The following is a 12,756-nucleotide window of genomic DNA, read 5'->3' as shown; positions in this document are numbered from 1 at the left end:
GCAGACAGGGGCTCTGCAGCATCCCTGATGAGATGTCTGAGCTGAGTCTGAGAGCTTTCAGTTTGTGTGTGTGTGTTTGTATGCATACACACACACGCGTGCACGCACACGCACACACACACACACACACACACACACACACACACACACACACACACAGCAGCAGCAAGTGTATTTATTTATTTCTGTACCTCAGAGCGTGTGCAGGCACATGCTGGCTCTGATAGGGAGAGAGAGAGTAAATGAACCAGTGACAGGACTGCATGTGCGTGTGAGTGCATGTATGTGTATGTGTGTATGGGTGAGTGGGTGTGTGCGTCAGAGACGAGGGCAGTCCAAGGACACACTCCTGGCAGCCTAGGAGCAGCACCCACCCATCCCTCTCCCTCTCTCTCTCCATTCCCTCTCCTCCTATGCTGCCCCCACCCTCCCTTCAGTGATTATGCACGGAACAACTGAGATAGAAAGATTAAAATTACATGCCAGGTGAGGTTCTGACATACTGAGCTTATACCAGTTCATGTTGTCTCCTCAATACTACATGCTGCTCCAGTATTACAAATGTGGGTGAGGACATCCGCAGTGCGTTGTACATAGTTTTACCTTGATGTGACACAGTGTCCTCTCTTTCCTTCCGCTCTATTGACACTCTCTCTCTTTCCCTCTCTCTCTCTTTCTTTCTTTCCATTTCATTGTAATTCAATGAGGAAGCTGAGCACTGATAGTGGCTGAAGGCAGATACTACACCAAGTAGTGAAGCTGTACACTGCTGTAGCCGGAGCGTATAGCTTTCTCATGCGTGTGTCAGCGTATTGTGTCCTCTACCTCGTTTCCTCTGCAGTGCCGGTCCTCTAATGTGTCCCTGGCTGTCCTATTTCCATTAATCATATCAGCCTCTGTGCTCTACCCCCCTGGCTGTTTACCTCCAGAGGGGAATTTGCTTATTTAGCCACTAACCGGTATCCTCGTCCTTTCCCATCCATCTCCTTCCACTCCCCTTGCTCTGCTCTGGGACAACTGGTCTTCATCAACGCTCTTTATAGCCATTTTAGAGCACCAAAGCACTCGGTTCCCCCGGGTCTCCCCAGAGAGCAAAATCTCAATTTTCACTATTGTTATTCATAACAATATGGCCAGTTAGCTATTTTTGGAATGTGTGTGGTTGTTCTTAGGAGTGTGTCCAGACATATGTTTGTATGTGTGTATGCATGGGTATGGGGCGCACACACAAACTCAGTGACACAGATACTCACCTTGCACCCAGTGTCTTGCCCCAGCATGCATCTCTCTGCGGATGCTGCTTCAACCATGTCTGGCTCCCATCAGGGAACACAGCTCAAATCTGAATGCCAGGATTAGCATTTGGTCCAAGCTCTGAGTCCATGAATGAGTCAGTGAGCAAGACACAAAAAGAGAAAGAGAGGAAGAAAGAGTGAGACAGAGAGAGAGAGAGAGAGAGAGAGAGAGGAGAGAGAGGGGGGGAGAGAGAGAGAGAGAGAGTAAAACATCTTACAGCCGCAGGCAGCTTCAGTTTCAACACAGTTGCTGAACAGTGGGCTGGGGAGGAAGTGAGAAGTGCGTCAAGCTGAGATGATCAAGAGAAAAACATACAGGAAGAGACAGGAGGGGAAGGTCACATCATGGTCTCTTACAAGTTATGCCATCTTATACAACAAGCCTAATCTCATGTAATTTGTTATTCCTCTTATCTTCCATCCCGTTGGGGGTTTGTTTTTACAGTCTTCCTGTCCAGGTGGACTCCAGGTAACTCCTGGTGAACTTTTGTTATTTTGAAATTCCCTCTGACTGATTAATGCATTTTTCATCCAAGGACACTCAAAGTCTACAAATCAGACTCTCTTCCTGCCAATGGACACAGCACAACACAACAAATGTCCCAAAGTTTACACTCGCCATCAATTTATCCAGTAAACCACTGACTTTATTATGCTTTACAGGTACTTTGAGAACACCTTCTGTGAAGTATGTGTTCATAGGATATTGTAAGTGTAGCTATAACACATTTATAATGCCTATGACACCACTTATAATGATAGTTATTTATAAAAGGGTTATAAAGCTGATCGATTCGGTTTATGTGTTTATGTTGTATTTGTTTATAGTCCCTCATAGAATATCCTTATATTGCTATATATATATCACTGAATCTGACAATGAAAAAGAATATGAAATGTAGAGTTATTATCCATGCCTGATGGAAAACATATGCTCATAAAAATCAACCCCTGACATTTTCTGTCACTTCAGCCTGTCATACTGAAACATTAACCTCTTCTGCTGATCAAAGCATCTGATAGTGATCTATCAGATCTGATCAGTGATCTGACAGTGTCTGTCTGACTTTATACACACACACACACACACACACACACACACAAAGGGTGGGGTAGCCAGTGCCAACTCATGTCAAAAAGTTAAAAGTTTAACATTTCTGCACTCTAATATCACGTAATTGAATATGATTTTTGATATCCTTTATACTAACAAGCTTTAAAGTCTGACATATAAATAAGTAAATCATCACTTCAAGTCAGGCTTTATAATGCATGACTTTACAGTATAATTTTCCACTTTATTTGTTACAATAAGTCTTAATTCTTATATAATATTTCCAGGTGGTGCTCCAAAATATGTAATAAACACGTAATGAGTGCTATAGTCCCCCTAGGAGGAGGAGGAGGAGGGAAGGTACAACTGTATGAAGGGCACAGCCTGGATGCAGTATGTAGCTGGTACAGTGTTTTATATAAATCATTAATCTTTTTAAATGGTCCTTGCTGAGAAAATCCCTAACTACCCATTGTCAAAGTGAAATAATTCAACAATGTTATGTCCTATTTGAGTTAAAAAGTGCCTTTACTTCTGCATTTGATGTTATGTTTCATATTGCAGAAGAGAAGACACATGAAACTTTCCCCTGCCCACAGGAACTGAAAGCTTCTTTCATTAAATTCCCCTTGTCTTGAAGGAAAAGAGAAAAGGATGAGAGAAGGAAAAAGCAGATGAGCAAAGACGGGTTTGGCTGACAGGGTGGCTGCTGGGTTTTCTGTGCTTTGTGAGCAGCTGGCCCGAGCGGCACTCTATGCATCTGCTCTGCTAAACACTTCCCATTACAGTCGACCCAGAAATGTCCATGAACCCTTGGTCAAAAGAGAAGGAGAGGGAGGGAGGGTAAAGTAAAGAGAGGGATGCAGAGGGCAAAGAAGGGATTGCTAGAAATATAGAGCACAGGAAATATGATGCATCAAGAAAATGGGGGGAAATCATTGCAGATCTTATTACTTTTTCCCCGAGCACTCTGTTTTGTAAGCAAAATATTTAATCTCCGCTGGTCTTTAGGGCCCTTTCAGCTGTGATTGTTTAGTGACAGGAAACTAAGTCTCCCCTCTCAATAATTTCACTCCATCTTCCCTGCTTCATTCAGCTCCACCGATAATATTTGCTTGGGCCGCCAAGTGAAGTGATGGGAGCCAGGACAATGCTTTGGCTTCTGAATCATCTCATCTGTTCTGCTCTGTCAGGGTCTGTACTTGGTGACACTGTGGCTATTCATCAGAGCAGACACACTCACACCTAAACTCACACTTGCACACACACACACACATGCACACGCACGCACACGAACACACACACACACACACACACACACACACACATACACACACACACACACGTGGGCGATAAAAATTTAAACTTTGGATGGTGTGCAATATTGCACTTTGAAAGGCTGATCAGTTAAATGATTTGCAAGAAGGGTGCACTTGCACAGTGAGTATTTTTATCTTTCATTGTTTGCGTGTGTGTGTGTGTGTGTGTGTGTGTGTGTGTGTGTGTGTGTGTGAGTTAGAGAGAGAGAGAGAGAGAGAGAGAGATCTTGCCATTAGAAACATCTTACCAATGACACTGGATTAAAAGCACATGTTATACTGCTTGTTAGGTGCGTATCCTTTCCTTTCTTTTTCTTTTCTTTCCTTTCCTCCACTTACTGGTCTTTGCAAACCTCGCATTTACCGAGTGGAAAAACAAATAGGATCACTGGAAACCCTCTTACCTGCTAAAAAAGCATTTGCAGGTAACAGGCAGGCAATTGGAAAAATAAATGCTTTCACTATTGCAAGCTGATTCTCCCCATTTCAGAGCTGCTACAGAGTCTTCCTGCGCATACAAGCCAATTGTTAAGTTACAGTGGTAACAATCAACAGGGTGTGTTGGGGGGTGGGTGGTCAGAGAGAGAAGGTGAGAGGGAACACAGCAAAACAATAAACAAGATAAACTATTTGTTGTGGTGACCCTTTAACAGAGCTATTTAATTCCAGCTGTGCAGGGCTTTTCGCTCTTGTAAAGCATTAGCCCAGGGGCCGGCCTATTCTGCACTGTCATTGTGTTTGGCTATGTGACCATAATCACTAATACACTGCTGTGAGCTTTCCTGCGTTTCCTGGTGGAATCCGGCTCTCTGTGCAGAAACATATTCTCTGGTAGTAATTTTAACCGGGACTGCGGAAGATCGATGACTATGTGCCGAGGCATTTCAAGCAGGCCATTGTTTCTGGGTGTGAGCGGGGAGAGGCGGGGGAGCAGCAAATGGTCTAATTGTCAGGAGGAGAGAGAATCCCCACAGCATCCATCACCTTCACGCAGAGCACCCCTGGGTCCTAACAGCACCCTGGTCTCTTCCTCTCACCTGGGAACAAGTGGAGCTCTTTCCCTCCTGAACAAGTGAGCCCTGCTGAGGTAAACAAACACACCGAAAAATGTAACTCTGATGCTATTGAGGAGCTTTGTGCTCAGCAGAAAGCATCAGGTAAGCCCAGGAGGAATATTGTTTTTTTGTCCACCCGACCATGTCTCACCTTAACATTATTATTATTATTTTTTTTTTTTTTAACTTTCATTATTTCAAGGAAGTTTTGTTCTTTTGTCACACTTGTTTTCAACAGTGCAGCACACATTCAGACTAGGGTGCTGTCCAGTACAGCCATAACCCACTACAGCAGTGGGGAATCAGGTGCCTTTGCTGAAGGACATTTGTTTATGAGTGCAGGGAAGAGTCTTTCTTTTTGACTTCAGTTTTCCTGATTCACTATTTGATCCAGACCTTCTCCATGTGCATGAGGATAATAATGTGACGTGGATCAGCAGAAAGCTCAGAGGAATCACCGGCATCTGGAAAACTGCTATAATCCCTCCTAATGATCCAGGCTGCAGCTATTAAGTCTGGAAGTATAAACACGCACCAATACCACTTTAAGTATTGACCGATACAGAGTAGAAATTCGATCCGTTACTTTCACTGAACAGTGTCGACTTGGCCCATTAGTTCGGGGTCATTGGATGAAACAATTGATTTAAAATCCCTGTTTTTTCTTTTGTGTGCAAGCTTTTGTGTGCAAAAAAAGGAATGAATAAATAAAAAAATTAAAACAGTGTATCTTAATCAGGGCTTTTGTTATCAGATGTTAGTCCTAGGTAAAGTCTCTGATTCCAGTACTCCACTGTAGGCTCTGATATGTATCAATGCATCCTTATCTGGAAGTATGAGGGAGGTGAGACTAGACAGAAACAGTGGGGCAATTAGTCATATGCTTCAAATATACAAAACTAGGCCAAGCTGGCATTACACCAAGCAAATCGTTTTTTAAGTAATCGCAGCTTAAATGGACAAGAAATAGAGGTGTGAAACCCCAAATGTCTTTTTGTAAATTAGTGTACTGCACTTTTATCAGTAAGTTCCCTGTTTTGACACCTGCAGTCCATATTAACTGCGCACAGTGGTATGTATCATTCTTGACTTTCAACAGCATATCTAGCTTTTATACGATGAGAGGAAACCAAAAAATAAGCGGTGAGTAATGGAAATGTGTGGGAGTGAGGTCTGGACACAGTGGGCTTCAAAGAAAAGTCAATGCTGTCCGTGTCATGGTGGCTCTTTGTTCAGAATGACCGACAAAATGACGTGGCCAAGGTGAGGACCCGGCAGACTTCAGACCGAGACAGCAACAGACGAGACCTCCACACTGAGGCGGGCATGTGCACCTAATCTGAACCTCTGGCTGAACACAGTTTCAGTTTGTGTATTGTGTATATTCATTATTCATTCATTCAATTTTATATCCATTAAAACGCATAATAATGTAAGACTGTTCTTTTCCTCTGAAATGTGAAAAAAAACAACAACAGAATTAGTTAAATATTATTCTAAAAAAAAAAAAAAAAAAACATTATCGACAAAAAAATTGCAATTGTATTCTGTTAGATCACCACATTAGGACATCAGGTCTTTTTTTTTTTTATTAAGGATTGTGAATAATTCAAGTCAAATTGTTGCAAATCAATTTAGGCAGAGCAGAGAGTCAGAGAGTGTCCTGCAGGCCTATAGCTTGACATGAGGTGTGAGGGCTTCTTGCATCCAGCCACAAAATGTTCATGTTGTTAATAGATATGTAACAAGCAACTGAGAAAATTGATGAATACTCACTGCTGAGTTTACAAATTACATATTACATATTATGAGCTCTTCTACACTGTAATTGTTCTCTAATGTCCCGATAATTCCTGTTGACTCTCTTCCGCATGGATAATCTAATAAGGTTGATATGAAAGCAGCAATCATCCCCATTTCCTCTCCCCTTCCTCCTTCCTCCCTGTCTTCCATCAGGCCAGAGCTGAGCTGACCGCCTCATGACACAGAAACACATTCACACGCGAGTGCGTGCATGACCCAGCGCACATCCATGTGCTCTTCCTCCTTATCGTCCGTCTCGGTGTTAACCACCACGTCGGACAGTCGGTGTTATCTAGGATGGCAGAATACCCAGGGCCTCTCCCTTCTCCTCCCCTCCTCAGATATCCGAGTACAGTCTATTTCTGTCCTCATGTCTCTCTGCTTTCAGCAAAGTGCTTCTGACGTCTCTCTCTGAACCAAACAGATGAGGGCTGTCATTGATGGATATTCAGCTGAAGATCCCAACACAAACCAAAAGAATTTAAATAACGCCTTGTTGCTTTCTCTTTTACTGGATAATGTTTCCACCACGGTCCTGTTTCTATTAAACGAGCAATCCCTTTCCCCCCAAAAGACAATGGGTGTGTGATGAGTTCTCAGATTTACCGGTCCCTTCTCTGTAATTGCGAGTCATTACAAAGATGAGATGTTATTTTTACGTGCAAAAGCAATTAAGTAATGAGACCTAAATGATGATTATTGGAGAAGAGGGGATGAAAATGGGGGTGGAGGGTGGGCGGAAGTAGAAAAATGGAGGGCAAAAGAGGGCAAAGGGATAAAGAGCGAGGGGAGCAGAAATGAGAAAGGAAGAGAAGAGGGGATTATTTACAAAATGAAATTGTTGAGTCACTGGAAGGGTAAAACGGCATATCAGCTCTTCTCTCCTTCTACTGCTCCCTTACCCACAAGTCCCACACTAAACTCCCACAGTAAGACGCACAGCTAGTCCCCATTGCCACTGTCACCACAAACACACACTCACACACACACACAAGCATGAATACAACCCAAGGGCAACACGAGAGAAGGAAGCATATTGTTACTCCTCGGCTAGCCTGTGGCATTGTAATTGGCAGTGCTTTCGTCAAGCAGACTCATTAGGACAAACCAGATCAGAGCGAACAGGAAAAAGCACATCTGTTTAAAACCACAGCAACAGATTGGAAGCCTCGCGGTGTGATGTGTGTGTGAGCATGCATGCGTATGCGTGTGTATACACATGAAATGTATGACATCACATCCTACTATCTTTCTGACAAGCGGTATCTTCACCAATAAGCTTCACATCATCACATTTCCCGACAAACGTTCACCAAGAAGACACTGACTGAAGGTTTGATGCCTCTCGTCACAGATGGCAGTTTGTGGGCCCGACCGGGGCTGAGCAACATGGCCAAAAATATTGCCAGGATAAAATGATAGTATACATCAAATAATTATTATGTCACATTTAAAGACTACTTTTGTGTGAAATCTGAACAGCTTAGGGTACCAATAATTAGCATTATGCTAATCTCTTTTAGCCACAGTGTGCAGTTCCTGTGTGCGGTGTATGTCTCCTCACTCATGACCTGGTGGGCAACTTTCTCTATAGCTTCTTGCCACATGATCTGTGTTTTAAATATTGATATTTTATTGAGCATTTTTTACATTTATATTGAAGAAAAACATATTGAGATAATCATTGCTGTTTTCTAGCCCAGCCTTAGTCTGACCACATTGCCACTGTGTGTTATTTTCACAGGATCTCTGCAGGATGCTATTAAATTTGCCTCAACAGTTTACTATATGTGATGTTGTGGCTTTAAAATCTCTGACACTATATAAATTAATGTCATATGCTTCGCTTACTGGAAAGCCCCGACCCCTTCGAGCAGAAACTAGGTTACTCAAATCAGTGATTGGCAAAGCTTGATAATTCTATCAATTATACTGCTCAGTGGGCAGAAAGCATTTATTTGATTGGTCAGGATGCTATATTTATAGAAGTACTTGCAGTGTAATGGTAGAAAAGATACATGGCAGGCTGAGGCTCAGATTACTGCCAACAAACTATTCTATTTTACATTTATCAATACACAAGAGATGATGTTACTATGCCTTATAGGCCATGATGCAAGGTGAGCACTTATTAAAGGCCCAGTGTAACAGAATGATACACTGCCATGAAAACGAGTAGGAAACAGCAGACTGTGTCATAAATCTGCAGAACCAGGAGCGAGGGAGCAATATTTACCAGCTACCTGACGTGGCTTTTGGTGCCCGGTCTCAACAAATCCACATCCACTGCCATAATATCGCTTACATTTTTGCAGTACCGAAAACATTTCTCTACACACTGCCATCATTATTCTTCTCTATTGCACAACAGGTGCAACCACATTACAAAGTTACACACTGCAGCTGCACTATCAAAGGTGCACAAGTAGAGAGGTGATGCCTGACAGACTCAGCAGTCCACACGTCCTCATATCCTCCTCCTATTGTCTCTGCTCAGGCTAAGCTACGTGTGTCTGGTCCTGCTGGCTTGACTGGCAGCTTCACCTGAAAGCCCTGTCCCGCTCAGCTGTCCAGCCACACTCGCCGTTTATCTACATCACATGATCACAGAGATCATGTTTATGGGGGCGCCACATGTTAACCTACTCCCAAACTAAATTTGTAAAAAAATAGTCCAAGACTGCTACAGGGGAAATGCAAAGGCACTTCAGTATTTCCTCTAAACACTTAGGCCCCACGCCAAACCAATGGGTACACAAAGTCTGATACACTAGTGGTCAAACATGCTACCAAGATATTACGAATACAAGGCAAACTGAAATGGGCTTCATGTGGACTCTAAATATTAAGCGTCTACCAAACTAATTTTCAGACAAACTGTAGCTAAGGTTCATCCTCAGGTTCCTACAAGCTCTCATTGCTTTTGATGGAGTCGATCTTAAAAGGCACCCAGTTTAGTTTTCATTGTAATCACACTTAGTTTTGTTTACAATCAAAATATCTCACAAAACACATTATGTGTGTGTCCTTGAGGCCTAGATGCTGAATGAATTTCAGCACGATACACCATGACCTTGACCAAAATAGCAACTCTGCCTCTCTATTTCTTTTAGAATTACAAGCCGTTTCCTTAAATCCACTGCCATGTGCCAATATTTCCCAGCTCTCGGCTATATCGTTCTGCACAACTATGATTTATGATTCTCATAAAGCTCAGTAATGACGGAAACAAAGTTTGGCTCTCATTTGGTGCAATTAAAGCATTTCAGAAAGCAGCAAACATTTAATCTAATATGCTCTTTGTAGAGTTTGCAATTAATGAAATCCAGTCAGTTTGTTTGTTTTTTTTTCTCTGTTTTGAGTTACCCTGCCAGCAACAGCAATAATGAGGCCTAAAATACTTTAAATGTATTGCTTTACATTACATTTGGAATATAAGATTGGTGGTGCTCCAATCCTGCTCAATCAATCACTGAGAATATCGAGGAACAGTTTGTGTCTTTGCCAATACAACAAACAACTCACAGGATTTTCTCGTTGTTATTATCTGCATGTTGGTGGGAAAACGGCCCACCCTTCACACTTTAACACACACACACACACACACACACACACACACAAAGAAGAGGGACTCGGTCATGCTCTTATGGAATCGGCAGCATCATAAAGATTGATAACCCATACAGCACCACAGCAGCACCCTGTGTGGTCTGCTGAACACTGACAGTAGGAACACACACACACACATCGGGAAAGGCTATGGAAACATTAAAAAATGTACTATGTGAGGAGAGGAGAGGAGGGGAGAGCAGTGGAGAAAGGAGGAGAGAGGAGGAGAGAGGAGAAAGGAGGAGAGAGGAGGAGAGGAGAGGAGAGGAGAGGAGAGAGCAGGAGAGAGGAGGAGAGAGGGGAGAGGAGTGCAGAGGAGAGGAGGACTTTATACTGGGCCAGAGCCAGATCGTGATACAGTATGACTCAGGGCTATGAAGTCACACAGGGTTTACGCAGAGATTAAAGGATTGAAGAAAAAGGGAAAGTAAGTGTGGGCGGAGAGAGACAGTCCGCTGAGAGAGTCGGGCAGAGCAGGGAGCACAGGGGGCACTTATGGGACGAATACAATAATTATCAAATAAACTGTAATGAATGTTAAATGCTGCAGCACCTTTAGATGGCGAGGGGACAGACCTTGAAAAGCCAGCATCAGTTCAGTTAAACTTTATTATTCAGACTCAAAGGCCATTAGAAAATATATATATATATATATATATATATATATATATATATATATATATATATATATATATATATATATATATATATATATATATATATATATGTACAACACATACATTTAAAAATAACAGTTAGACCAATGTCTCCACAGGGGCGACTAGTATCGCACAACACTAAAACTAGGATTTGACTGCAGCATAATGGCATTCTGAGAATCATTCATTCATTCATTCATTCATCTATTCATTTTATTCCACCCAGCTTCTACTTTGTCAATGGGGTAATAGCTCTAATGGTGGGGCACTTGCTTAGCCTATGAGAAGTAGCAGGATCGATGTCTGCGTTGTGCAGAGTCCATCCTGTAACCAGAGGGTGTCAGATTTCTTCTCCACAACAGCGATCCTGTCTGTCAATAGTTTCAAAACTAAGTGGCCAAGTGTCCTTGAGCAAGACAATGCTAACTCTGCTAAGTCTCTGTAAGTCACTCAGGATAATATTGCTAAAAACCTGAAATGTAAACACAGCCTCAAAGTAACTTTCTGGATGAATCTTAATTGACATGAACAGCTACAGTTTTCTGGTGATCATACAGAGCAGTAGGTCCAGCTGACAATTTTAGAATATTGCTACTCTCCTTCTCAAAGTATTTTTTTTTTTTGCCTTTCTAACTTTGGCTTCGTGGATTGGGTTTAAAAAAAATCCCTTGTCACACACAGGACTATGTAAGTGCACACATGCAAATGCACACACACACGTACACATGCACGCACACATGCATTGTGCCTCTCTTTCTGGTTCTGGTGGTAGTGTTAATTAGAGCTGTGCACAGATGAAGGCAGATGTACTCCACCTCATTCTTAGGGTCAATTAGCTGTGACAGCAAGAGCTACACAATCCTAAAACCCAATTAATGGGAGGATTTACTTATTATCACTCCGACTGGGTATAATTACAGTGAAACATTTAGCGTTATGGTTAAATTCTGGATCCCAGATGCCGGGTCTACCTTAAGGATCTGAGAAAGACCCATTTTCAATAATGTGGCTGGTGTTGCTTAAGAGGCACTTTATTAGTAACTTCTGACATCAGTTGAAATTGTCTTATTCAAAACAGCTCACTGGCACTACAAAATGGAAGGGGCTGTTTAATTCAACACAAACTCTATTAAACCATAAGATGGAAAATGGTACGTTATATGATAGAAAGATGGCATCATTTGAAATGTTAGAGCCGCAGGTCTACACTGATGCCACTACTTAGCCTTATTGCAGTTCTACAGATGTCAACTCCCTGTGGGCAACACAAAACTGCTGACAAGGAGGACTGTAGCACAAGCTGACAATCAGACCATATGGTCAGATTAATCACCAGCATGTGTAATCAAAAGACACACAGGGTGGAAACACCAATCACCACCGTCTTCAAGGTCAGGTGTCAGGCTTAGTAAAGGCTGTGGCCTTGCAAATTTACATGTGTATTAGCCGTGGACTGGATAAGGAATCAATGAGATATACCTTTGGTGTTGCCCAAACTGTCATGGCTATTGATGATCATGTCTGAACATATGAATATCTTACATATTGTATCGAGAGGTGACACATTATCTCAGCTGAAATGGTTAAAAATGAGCTTTGGATGTATTATAGTTCAAACATATTGATGGACTGCTGCCATAAATTAAAATCAAGAAGAGCACACTAAATTATATCCTTCTACAACACTACATGGAAGACCTTTCTCCTGGGACTAGTGCAGTTAAGGTGACTCACTGGAATTAAATGCATGAAGATTACATCAGTCTTAATTAATCGGACAGTACGTGAAAATACTCTCTGCTCGATGGGGAAAAAGCTTTAATCTGAAAATGGAACAACACAGTTCCAATATAAACTTGTCTTTGCGTGTGTTAAGTATTGATCTGTGTTGAGCAACTTGAAATTCTTCATAAACCAAATAAAACATGAGAATACGCAAAACCACAAGGCCATGCTGATCAT

This window comes from Myripristis murdjan, chromosome 17, assembly GCF_902150065.1.
Source record: "Myripristis murdjan chromosome 17, fMyrMur1.1, whole genome shotgun sequence".
Classification (NCBI taxonomy): Eukaryota; Metazoa; Chordata; class Actinopteri; order Holocentriformes; family Holocentridae; genus Myripristis; species Myripristis murdjan.
Note: the sequence above shows the minus strand (reverse complement) of the source record.